Genomic DNA, 12,884 nt, shown 5'->3' on the forward strand with positions numbered 1-12,884 from the left:
TTATTTTCGTTAAAAATAGTCGGTAGATAACGAAATTTGTCGGTAGGTTAACGACAAATAAAATGTTCTAGTTAAGCCATAACGATAATTGTTTAGGAGTTAGTTTTGTAACATAAATATTCGAAATAAGTTGTTTTTTGAAAGTACGGTTGGACAACTTTTTTGTGTTTGTTAGATACGGACTGATTTTGGGTTTTAATATAAAAATTAACATGCTTTAATTATCTTTTTAAGATAAATTTGGACATATATTTGGTCAATTCACAAGGTCTCTTATCAGTCATATTGTCATAATGTCCTAACATATCTCGTCTCGGCGGCTCGGCTTAACCGACTCTTAGGCATTCGGCGCAGGTCTCTGCTGGCTGGTTACGATAACACGATAAACATAGCATACATAGTAGTATTATTTTAGGACTTTTTTAGCTTGAAAAGCAATAAAAACCACTGTGAAATATTAGGACATTATGAGACCTTGTGAATTGACCAATTATATTTATTTTGAAAAGCAATACAAACCACTGTGAAATATTAGGACAATATGACATGATAAGATACGTTCTGAATTGACCAATTATATTAATTTTAGAAAATAATATTCGAATTTTAAGAGCAACTTTTATTTGGGGCATAATATCCATAATTAACACATTTCTGGAGTGTATAATGTTTATCCCTATATTCAATTTCCATTTTTGGCGATATTCAATTTCCATTTTTGTTTTCAGTAGGTTTCGCGAACATATTTGGGTGAGGTGATGCTTGATTTTTATATATACATAAATGCGATTATTTATTCACACGACAAATATTTTTATGATTTTTTAATTTTAAAAATATTGACATTTATATTTTTAACTATATTCGTCGTTAAAATTTATTACCGAGAGATATCGTTAACTTCAAATAGTGAATATTAAATTCGTTAAAGCAACCGATAGTTTTCGTTACTTAACGACATCGGTAGGAAAGTATAAAAAGTTACAGAATTGCGGTACTGAGAACGCTAAAACATCGTCGGTCCATAAAATTTTAATTTTTGCAATAAAAAAAAATTTAGAAAATGTCGCTTACGATAATTTGGCGCTAAGGGCTCGATATGTTTAAATACGTGGACTACTGACCTCTTTGATGGGGTTGTTGGGTATTAAAGGAGAAAAGGGCATCAGCAATTTCGAATTTAAAATCTATTAAACGTATAGCCTTAAATCTTGCTTTGTTTTTATTGATTCATTTATATAATTGCCAGCAGTTGACAGCCGTCATATCCGAAAGGTGATAAAATACTCTGTTGTCCTTTTTCGACTTTTCATATGTATTTTGTACCGACCCATTGCGCTATCCATTAAATCGACCCCTTCCATGTGCAATTGTAGTCCTTAATAATTTGAAGGCATGAAATTATCTTATGCGTTCTTTCCTTTTTATCAATTCTTTTTACAGTTGGTGATTGCAATGTATTATTTCCTACGCATTCTGATATTGGTTTTGTGCCAACATAACTTGAGATTAAATTCACAATTCGGTTATCTTTCCATGACAGTGAAGCTACCTCAATTACATGTATATGTGACACATATTCTTCGCTAGTTCCACGATACAATTTTAGCATTACCTTTTCATCAGGACGTTTGCATTTTTTTTATTCAATTTCGGCGAATACTTAGTACTAACAGACAGGATACCCTAAGTTCGCAAAAATACTACTTAGTGCCATTAGTGTAATAATTGTCAAAATAAACTATGTAGTTTTGATAACGGGGTACTTCTCGTAGCAATCTTATCACTATATTTGCGGATGATTGAAGATCCCTGTGCTGGAACATCGGAATTGCCATCACATAAAATTGAAATGGTTTGTAAATTTAGATTAGCAAGTGAAGAAGAATGTTCAGAATCAAGTATATCTAAGTGACTCGATTCCGCTTCAATCAAATCTCCCGTATTTGTATCATCATTGATCATGTTGAGAAAGTAGTCCTGAACGAATAAATTGAGGTCAATATCACTCTGATTCATATCTTCTTCATCTGCAATAAGTTGTATACGACCTGGCTTTTCATTCAACATGTCACCTTGGTCCTCACAATTATCGCTTTCGTCCTCTTTGTCATCAATGCTGTCGTCACTTATGCCTTCGCCATTACAAAGTAATTTACAAACGTCATCGTCATTATTTTTCTACCATATTTATTAAAATTTCTCAATAAGGTAATGAATTACATAAAAAACTTAATTATAATATCTTATAAAAACAATATAAAATCATTCCAGTATACACTAAGTGTCAATCCTTCTCTTTCAAAGATAAATGGAAATACACAACTAGTCAGTAAAATATAAGAGTGTAACGAAAATTAAACTTTTGCTACTAGTGCCCAATGTATCTTAAAATATACAACCGATTAATACTGTCCAGGGAAGAATCTATAGTCAGGAACTCATTCAAATAGTGAACTATCAATTAAGAACTGATTTTACCACAATCTAATATTTTTTATAGTTGTAAATGTTCAACCATTATAATATCCATTACTAAAAATAATCAAAGGTATTTATAATAATTTATTTTTTATTTTTTTATTTTTATGTAAGTTTTTTATAGCCTAGATCAAACAGAATTGAAATTATTTTTTTCAATTATGGCCTGTTATATAATAAACAATATAAAGTAGACGTTAAGCTATTTTAATCGAAACTGAATATGTGGTAATTTTTTGAATAGTTGTATCTTTAAAGATACCAGCGGCATTAAAGGGTTAAGAATTCTCGTGCTTGATGTTTGTGTGTCTATATTATAGGCACACAAACACCTATATATGTATTTATATGTGCAAAATTTGTTGTTTGCGTCGTTGTGTGCATTAGTATAATAACAGCTGTTTGTGATGAATTGATGGTATTTTTGTACCACAAATGAAAAATATGTTTCTTATTGCAAAAATAGAAGTACAGTCACTTAGAACAAATATAAAAATAACTATACGATATTAATGATTTATCCTCATATTAATAAATAATTTTTAAATTTATCAAAGGTTTATAAATCGAATTTTGTACGGAAATATTGTTTTATAAACCTTTGAAAATTGTTTATGAATATGGGGGTAAATCTTTAATATCGTATAGTTAATATTATAAATGAATTTATAAACAATTTTCATATTATATCATTTGTTTGTATATTTTTAACTTATCAGGTAACATACAACAGCTTGCAATGGTGAAAACATCAAGGAAGCAATACCTCCTCTTGGTCTTCGAATCGAATTTAGGAAGAAGCTTTTAAGTGGAAAAAATTCTGGTAAGCATTTAATAATACTGATTTTTGCAAATAAAATTTAACAAATCTTAAATCTTATTCTATAGTTTGGCGTCGATGAGAACACAATTTCTGTCCAATCCAAAGTTGACAACTGGCTAATTGAAGAAGATGACTTCCATGGCGAACGAGCTTTAAGTAAGGTAGTACTATTGTTAATTTGTATATTTATTTTTTTATCTCATATTGCAAGATTATTAAATGTTAAATTTTTAAAGCAAAACAAAATAAAATTTATTAAAAATAAAAAATAATGTGTTTTTCTTAAATCAATCTTAGTTTGGCTTACATCAAGTACGAATTCGAGCTTAAATCAATCCTATTTTTGGATTATATCAAGTACGAATTCGTGCTTAAATCTAGTTCAGAATTCTTGAAACAAGCTCATTTTGCGATTAATTCAATCTCGGACATTCTTAAATCAATCCGATTTATGGATTATATCAAGTATGAATTCGTGCTTAAATCAAGTTTATAATTCTTAAATCCAGCGTATTTAGGGATTAATTCAATCTCGGCCGTACTTATGGAGAGCTAAAATTAAGATTTTTGGGCTTGATGAATCCGTACTTGAATCAAGTATTTTGTACTCGATTTAAGAAAATCCGTACTTACCCTACTATTGACACCGCTCCGGATTGATTTAAGTACGGATTACTCAATTTTTTTTATGAATATATTCATTACTTACAAGTAATTACTTGCATGTGGCAACGGGGGGTAACTGTCAAAACTCGTATATTCGAATATACGAGTCGCAGCAAACATTCAGCGTTGCCATACCTACGATCAATGATCAACTCAAACCTTTTATTCAATGTTAATAATGCCCACAGATATGTTACATTTTGAGAGTCACTGCTATTTGAAATCATAATGTAACTTTAAATCAGCCGTTAAAATCGTTATATTTGAATTCAAGTACAATTTCGTAACAATAAATTATTTTTTTTAATTTTGAATTGGGATGTTTTGCTTATTAAATCAAAAATTAAGTAAAGATGTTAATTAAAACATGAAGAAAACCCAATAATATTAAACAAAATTCAATTCAATGGAAGGTGGTTTTACTCCAAAAATGCAAAGCAAAATACTAATACTACTTTCGATCGGAATAGAATTCTGTTACAACCCTGAACATTCACTAATTTTTGGAATAATTTTAATAATGAACATGTTATTGGTCTATTTTGGTTAAATCTTTTTTTGTTGTATTAATCTTCTGTATTTGTTTTGGAGCTTTTTACTATGATTACATTTGCAAAGTTAATCATCTGAAACGTGATTAAGCTCTAATCACATCAAAATCTAGATGATTATCCATACATTTAAATGATTTGTTAATCACTTCAAATTGACATGATTAAATCTTAATCATTTCATTAGTATAAATAATCTGCTGATAACTTTATTAAAATATTTCTTTCCATTTTTAATGCTTTGAAGCAGTGGTGCCCAAACACATACCATCAAAGCTTTAGTTGTGTTGGTAAAACAGCGCAGAATAAAAATCAACTCAACATATGAATGTCGTACACACACAAAGTAGGCACTTTTCTAAAAAAAATCAGTTTTTGGAACACATTTTCCCCGGTTTAGGAATTTTGGTATTTGAAAGTAAAAAAAAAATTTGAAAGCATCTCGATCTCGATTTTAATTAACCTTTAATGTTAATACATGTGGTGGCATTCCGGCTGGTTTCAATGAATTCAAAAATTCTGTAGGATAATTGACGTTCATTGCTGTGTCAATCGATTTGCATTTTATTGTTTCGCCAGGCAGTCGGTATCAATCGAATTTGGCCATTGAGCTTGTCAACATCATAATTTTTTGGTGCCAAAATTCATTACTTCATATTCATCATATTCATTGGTAGGCAAAAAGAGGCATTTAATTTGTGTGCTCTTTTGGATAAAAAATAAAATATCCACAACAACATCAAGAAACTGAATGAATTGTGTGTATTTTTACGCTCTATTACGTTCTTTTGTTCACATTCGGGTTGTTTGACGAAAATCATCGTAATCAGAACAATATGAACGCCTAACAATATGGTATTTTATATAAATAAAAGAGAAAATAACAGTTCTTCAGAACAAGGACAAATGAATTGTTTATCTCACATCAAACCATTAAAAATCAACAAAAACAAATAAAGGTCATACCAAACCATGTAAATATAAATCATTGTATAACTATTATTTTCAGTGATTTATTTTTATCACAAAAATATAAATCACAATTTGGGTTTTTTGTATATGGGCGAGTTATTTTCGATCTCTGATTTTTAATGATGTCCATAGATTGGGAGTTACACAACTTATTATGATGAAGGAAAAGAATTACCGATAGGTTAGGTTTGAAAATTTCTCTTTTGAAATCTGCGAGTCGTTAAGATGTAAATTTCCTTCAAGGTTAAGGCTAAGAGTACACTGATCCGAATTGTTTTGTTTTGAATACGTTACATTTTTTACCCTTCACAGGTTACCTTTTTTTATTTTTAAAATTCAAATGCACATAACTTTTGACTCAGTAATGATTTTTAAACAATTCTTTTTTTATTTGACATATATGTTTGTTTTTAGTCAAATATAAATAGCGAAAATCGGGAAATATTTGGACCCGCTGTTATAAAAAACTGAAGTAGGATGGGTAAAAATATTGAAAATTTAATTTTCAAATGCGAATATCTTCTAAGTTAATTGATAGCTAAGACAAGATTTTTTTAGTGCTCGACGAGGAGATTCTATACATGTATTTTTTTTTAAATCAGAGAGCAAACGAAGAAATATTATTGTATTAAATATTTAACATACCGAGGTGTCCTACTTTGGGAACCCCTGCCCGCGCCCTTGGTGGGCCCAAGTTACAGAATTTAGAAGTTACAGATTTATTTCCCACTTTTTTCTACACCACTGTGCAGCGCCCTCTATCGTGAGTTTTATGTAAAAATAAATATAAAAAACTTTCCGGGATAATAAAAATAGATAGGCATTGTTTTATCAAATTTATAATGATTTTTTCTTGTTCCAAAATCCAAAATCACTAACTTCAAATGCGTGTAAAAAAATTTAGCGCTGAACTAAAAAAAAGCCGTGAGGGCTTTAGCGCTTGCATTTGCGTTTGGTTTCATCCCACTCCGATTCGGAAAGATCGATTTTGTGTCACATTTAAGTTTAAAAACCAGGAAATCCAGGAAATAAATTTTATTTCAGCTTGACAAAATAAAAATAAAAAAATAACTTTCATTTCTGCTCGAAATAATAAAAATGGAAAAATTAAAAATCCAAAAATAACTTATTTTTGTTAGAAAAAATTAAAAGTTCAAAGCATATAATTTTATAAAGGAGGTAATAATTCAATTTTGAATTTCGGGTACTTCAGGACCGTTTGTATATACTTACTAAGACGGCAATTTTAGTTGATAGTATATATATAACCGATTTATTAAAAACTGTGGGGTAATATTTTATTTAATTAAAATAATTATAACTCTTTATTTGTATAAAATTTTTTATTGTTCAAGGAATGATATCGTATGTAAGTGCTACCATACCATATTTAAAATGACACAAATCCCTTGTACTGGTATATTTTTCTTAAATGTGATGAAAAACTGTAACGATGACAGTCTATTTTTTGTTTTTCTTCTAGAGTTAACTGCCATATTATTGATTTCATAAAATGAAATGTCTTAAATACATCAAAACATTAATATACATATATTATATATAAATAAGTAGTTATAAATGTTGATTTCAAAGCAAAATCTTAATTTATATATCATGAACTTCGAGAAAATTATTTATAAGTAGATATAAGAAATTATAAAAAATATCACAATGAAGATTCGAAAATACAAATATTCATCTGGGAGCTCATAAAATATATATATATATATATGAGTATTTAATTAAAATATTCTAAGTCGTTCAACCCCCCAGTTCCATTTGTTGAAATCACGTGCACTCCCAAATGATAAAAGGTGGAAAGCTGAAATTAGAAAAAAAAAATATTATTATTGCATTTCTTGAAGTTTTAAAAGAAAAAATTCTTATTTTTGATTTACAAGACCAATGTTTTTGTTAAACTATTAAAACTAATGATAGCAATTTTAAATTGAATTTTAATATTGAAATATAAAATTAGTCCACGTACTCTTATCATACATATCGACAACTTCCTATTATAGTTTTGGCTTATCCTCAAAAGTGAGTAAACACCAGTGAATTGTTTGATTTTTTTAAGATAATGAAAATCATAAATTCTATCCGTCGATTAAAATTTAAAAGTTTTGGTTTAGATTAGGCTGAATATTAGGTTCTGTTCTTAAATAAATAGTTTTAGGTAGGACTCTAATAATTTTCATTATCTTAAAAAAACAATAATTCAGTGGTGTTTACTCACTTTTAAGACTGTGAGTATGTGAACGATTGAAAACTAAATTCAGCGAAATAATAGGACCCTACCAACGTGGCTTTAGATCTGGTAAATCGGCCACCAAGCAGATATTTACATTCCTGGAGAAGACCCAAGAAAAACAAATCGACATCTATCACCTGTTCGTCGACTATTTAAAGCCATGTCTGAGTTTTGTATATCTGCAAAGCTAATGCGCTTATGCAGAATGGCGTTAACTGATACAAGATCATCGGTTAAAATTAGAAAACACCTCTCAGAGACGAAGTTTTAGACAAGGTGATAATATATGCTGTGATCTATTCAATATTAAGTTGGAAAAAATCCTGCGTCATCCTGCAGTTCATAGAGCAGGAACAATTTACAACAAAAAGAATATGCTACTCGCTTATGCCGATGATATTGATATCACGGGGCGGAATGTGCGAGAGGTAACTGCAACATTCACCAGTATCAAAAGCAGTCGGCGAAAGTGGGTCTGGTAGTAAATGAAGATAAAACAAGGTTAATGGTATCAACGAACAAGGAATCAAAAACTTTTTTGACTTTTTTTAAAATGGGACTTTTTTTCTTAAAATAAAGCTTAGATATTTGCCTTGAAGTCCTATTTGGTCGCTTAGTGGGGATGCGAGTGGGATATCTATCAAAATAAATATTTTGTAACCCAAAACATAACATTTTTGACTTTTTATGCAAAATCAAAAACTGAGTTGACTTTTTATTTCAAAATGGACCCTTTTTTAATTTTTTTTTAGCTCAAACAAAATCTGAGATATTTTCCTTGAAGACTCTTTTGGTCGCTTAGTGGGATGCGAGCGGGATATCTATCAAAATAAATATTTTGTAACTCAAGACATACAATTTTTGATTTTTTTCACAAACATTTATTTTGATTTATTAAATTTAAAAAATAACTTGAAGGATTCAGTTAATTTAACTCTGAAAAATATTAAAATTAGCACCATTCATATTGAATGTGTTTCTAATGCCTACTAAATCACCTTATGTAAGTTTTAAGAAAATAACTATCAATTTTCTAAACATCATAACTACATTCCGCCTCAAATTAATATATCAAAACAAACAAAAAAAAACGCCTTCAAAATTCCGGCTGTGTCAAAAGTTATAAACACATTGTGCGACGATTGAATAACAGGACTCGTGATGATCCAGCCGAAGATCGTTTCCTTATCTAACAAAGTTCCTAAAACGTTCCTATGAATGAACCTAGAAGTAGATCAACGGGTCTACAGACGAAAAACTGTGAATCCGCTAATTGCCGATATATTCACACCTATCGTGAAAAACATGTGAAATTTATGATCCCATGAAATATCCATTTCCCTCTAAGGGAAAATTGCTATCGTGATATTCCCCTGAACATTTCATTCACAATAGTTGATTTTGTTCGTAACAGCTGTTTATTGTTTACAAAATTCCATCTAAAAATTTCATAATATGGGGAATTTTTTCACGTGAACAAAGTTTATTAAGGAAAATGGGGAAAGGGAATATATTTCATGTGAAATATTGATTCGCGATAGGGGTGATTATGTAAAACTAGTGTAGTAGTCCTTAAAATATTTGAAGTTGTTCAATCGAAAGTTTTCTAGAAGTTGCTGCAATCGTATGGTTTACACCCGAAATATTACACCAGTTCAACGATTCTGCACCAGTTCAGAAATAAACGAAGTTTCGGAAGCAGGGTCAATGAGGGCTCGAGCTGGGTATGTCATACCTTAGTGACGTATATTCACCATTGTAGTCCCTAAAAGAACAGTCCGATTCTGTGAGACGTGGAACACTGAGGAGTTGATGCCGCTAGAAGTAGATGGTTGTGAGATTTTAATTGGGCTAGAGTTGGTTTGCTGAGAAGTCCCAACAAAATTCGCACTCTTATTAGAAGTGGAAGCACTTCCAGTTGAAAATCTTTCCGATATTGAAAGATTCTTGAGTCGCTTACAATCTCGCACAGAATGGCCTTGGTTTTTACAAAGAACACAATTAATGGATGTGGAAGTAGTATAATGCGTCTAGGTCTTTGCAGACTGTGATGTCTCCCTAACATCTCGTAGACACTCTAATCCTCTTTGAATCCTTTCCGTTCCAAGCAGATAACGCGAATTTATCCCTTATCGGGAAGTCTTTGAACATAACTCCCGGCCTTCACATTTTGATGTTGCTCACGGATCTAGTTCGCTAATTGACTTCTGGTTATTTAGTGATATGTCTATAGTTTACATATCTGATCAGATGCAATGTCCATCTATTTCTCACCATGATTTGATATTTTCCTCTTTTCTTATTAGGGTTGAGCACTTGGTGGAATATTTTGAATACCGTGATTTTAATTCCATTGACTGGAATGATATACATTTATGTTTGTCTAATTTCGACTTTTCTGAATTTTTTTCTGGTGATGTCAATGATCAATGTTCTTCAATTTCTAATCTTATTAACTTACTTTTTATATGTGTTCCTATTGTAAGGAAGAGAGTTTGTTATAGAAATGATAGTTGGATGAATTCGAGGGAAATTAAGCTTGCTCGGTCTGTTAGAGATTTGTCTTACCGTACATATATGTCTGATCGTTCCGTAGTAAACTGGAGAATTTTTTGTAGACTTCGCAATAAGGCTAAGACCGTGATACGTAGGGCTAAACGAAGACATTTTTCTAGATTATTTCATGGGTTAGATTCTGCGGGATTATGAGGGTACTAAGGGGTGCTGGGTGCATTAGGGATGATTTTGTAAACTATGAGGGGGATGCTAATCAATTGAATGATTTTTTTGTATCTAGGAGTTCTTCAAATTCTCATGACAGTTTTAACTTTGATGATTTTGGTAATACTTTTTCGTTTCGTTGTGTAAATGAACAAGAATTGTATGATGCCTTGTACAAAATTAGATCAAGATAAGTTGGCTTTGATGGTATTTCTATACGATTTATTAAATTGATTTATCCATTTATATCTGATTACATTTTATTTTTGGTTAATACTATTCTTACTACACCTAAATTTCCCTCATATTGGAAAATTGCTAGGATTGTTCTTATACCGAAGACTAATGTTGTTCGTAGCCCTGATGATCTTCGGCCTATTTAAATTCTCCCTGCAAGGTTGTGGAGTATATTATTAAGAGTCAGATACTTTCTTTAGTTTCGAATGATATTTATGAGAAGCAATATGCGTTTCGAAAGGGTTTTAACACCACATCCTTACTTCTTACATTGACTGATGGTAGTCGACAGAATGTCAATAATGATAATATTAGTGTTCTTGTTTCCCTAGATCTCTCAAAGGCTTTTGATTCGGTGGACCATTATAAACTAATTGCAAAACTTAGGAATGAGTTCAATTTTTCTGGATCAGCATGTAAGCTAATATTTTCTTATTTGTCTGATAGGTCACAATTTGTGGTTTTGAATGGTATTAGTTCGGATTTACATACGCTCTCATCTGGAGTTCCTCAGGGATCCGTTTTAGGCCCTCTTTTATTCATGTTGTATATTAATAGTCTACCTTATTTTGTTAATTCTACAATGTGTGATACTTTTTTATTTGCTGATGACGTTTTCTTCTTATTTAGGGGATCTTTTGATTTTGAAGATGTATTGGTGAATAATATTAATTTTAGCTTGGAACGAGTCCTGGAGTGGACTTCTTGTAACTACTTGACTATAAACCCTTTCAAAACCAAAGCTATCATGTTTGGTCCTACAAATAGTTTTATGCTGGATTTTGATCTGCTTTTAGGTGGAGTACGTATAGATTTTGTGGACCACTTTAAGTGCTTAGGTGTCATATTGGATACTAAACTTTCATTTACTTATCATATTAATTTGATTAGTTCTCGAATTTTTGGGATACTACGTAAAATTTATTCTGTTAATATGTATTTACCCTACCGAGTTAAAGTTCGATTATCATGGGCTTTGCTAATGCCACATATCTTATACGGTTTTGAAGTTTTTTTCTGGTACATGTGCTATGCATTTGGGAAGAGTTAATCGTTCGATTAATATGGTGGTACGTTTCATTTTTAATGTTCGACGTCGTGAGCACATTTCTCAATACTTTTTACGTTTTCTTGGATGCACTTTTGCAGATTTTGTTAAGTATCGTAATTTATTTCTTTTTTACAAAGTCATCCGAGGTTGTAGACCATTGCCATTATATAGATCTTTTGTGTTTTCGCGATCGACTAGGAACCCACAACTTTATATACCGAGAATTTCTTAATTTTTCTTGAGAAATCATTTGTTGTACGAATTGCACGATGGTGGAATCATTTACCTTTTTTATTACGATTGAAACTTTTGCAATTATTTCAAACCTTTAATGTTTGTTAAATTAATTTTATCATGTTTTTACGATTTCAACTCATGGTTTCGCATTGCTACTGAATGGGACTAATACTTTGTTAATCTTTAATATATATATTTTTGGCTGGGGAGCCGATGAATTTTATGAATTATTTAAATCTTTTTAATGAATTTATTATAATATTATTTTTATAATGTTTTTATATATATAAATGTATTAATAGTGTATATTTCAGGTATTACTGTTACTTCTATGTAATATTGTTATTTTGGCCTGTATGGCTTTATATTACATGTTTTGAAATAAACAAATAAAAATAAAATAAATAAATAAATAAAAGACATTATTTGTAGCTTTGTAAGCGAAGTTTTTGCTGGGAAATGCATCAAACCTAACAAGAAGTTAAAAAAATCTAAATATATTTATTAATTCAATAAAAAACTAGTAGGAAAGTATAGTCGGTCCAGCCCGACCATATGATACCCTACACCGAGAAGATGATTAAAAACAGTTTTTTTTAAATTTATATCGGATATATGACTAATTATGGACCGATCGTTACATGGCTTCTGTATATATAAGAGATTTATGCGAATTAAATTGATTTTCGGAAGTGATGGTGCGAGTTCGGCTTATATAAAACTTATCTGTGCTGAATTTGGTTTGCATATCAATTAGGGTATTCAAATTATTCGATTTTTCTCTTGTTCGATTAAAACGAATAATTCGAATAAGAGATTTTAACTTTTTCGAATAATTCAATCACACGTTTAAATTTAGTCGAAAGTTAACAATTCAAGTATTGATAATGTTAA

At 30.4% G+C, this 12,884-nt stretch overlaps 1 protein-coding gene across 1 annotated transcript in view; it reads right to left on the reverse strand.

Moving 5' to 3' along the window:
• Nucleotides 1-6,789: 6,789 nt before the first annotated feature.
• PlexB (plexin B) overlaps nucleotides 6,790-12,884 on the reverse strand; it is a 102,808-nt gene continuing 96,713 nt past the window's right edge. Inside the window, exon 10 of the mRNA XM_065514718.1 lies at nucleotides 6,790-7,315. The gene's annotated coding sequence lies outside the window, so the exon portion shown is untranslated. The remainder of the gene's footprint in view (nucleotides 7,316-12,884) is intronic.

This window comes from Calliphora vicina, chromosome X (assembly GCF_958450345.1).
Source record: "Calliphora vicina chromosome X, idCalVici1.1, whole genome shotgun sequence".
Lineage (NCBI taxonomy): Eukaryota > Metazoa > Arthropoda > Insecta > Diptera > Calliphoridae > Calliphora > Calliphora vicina.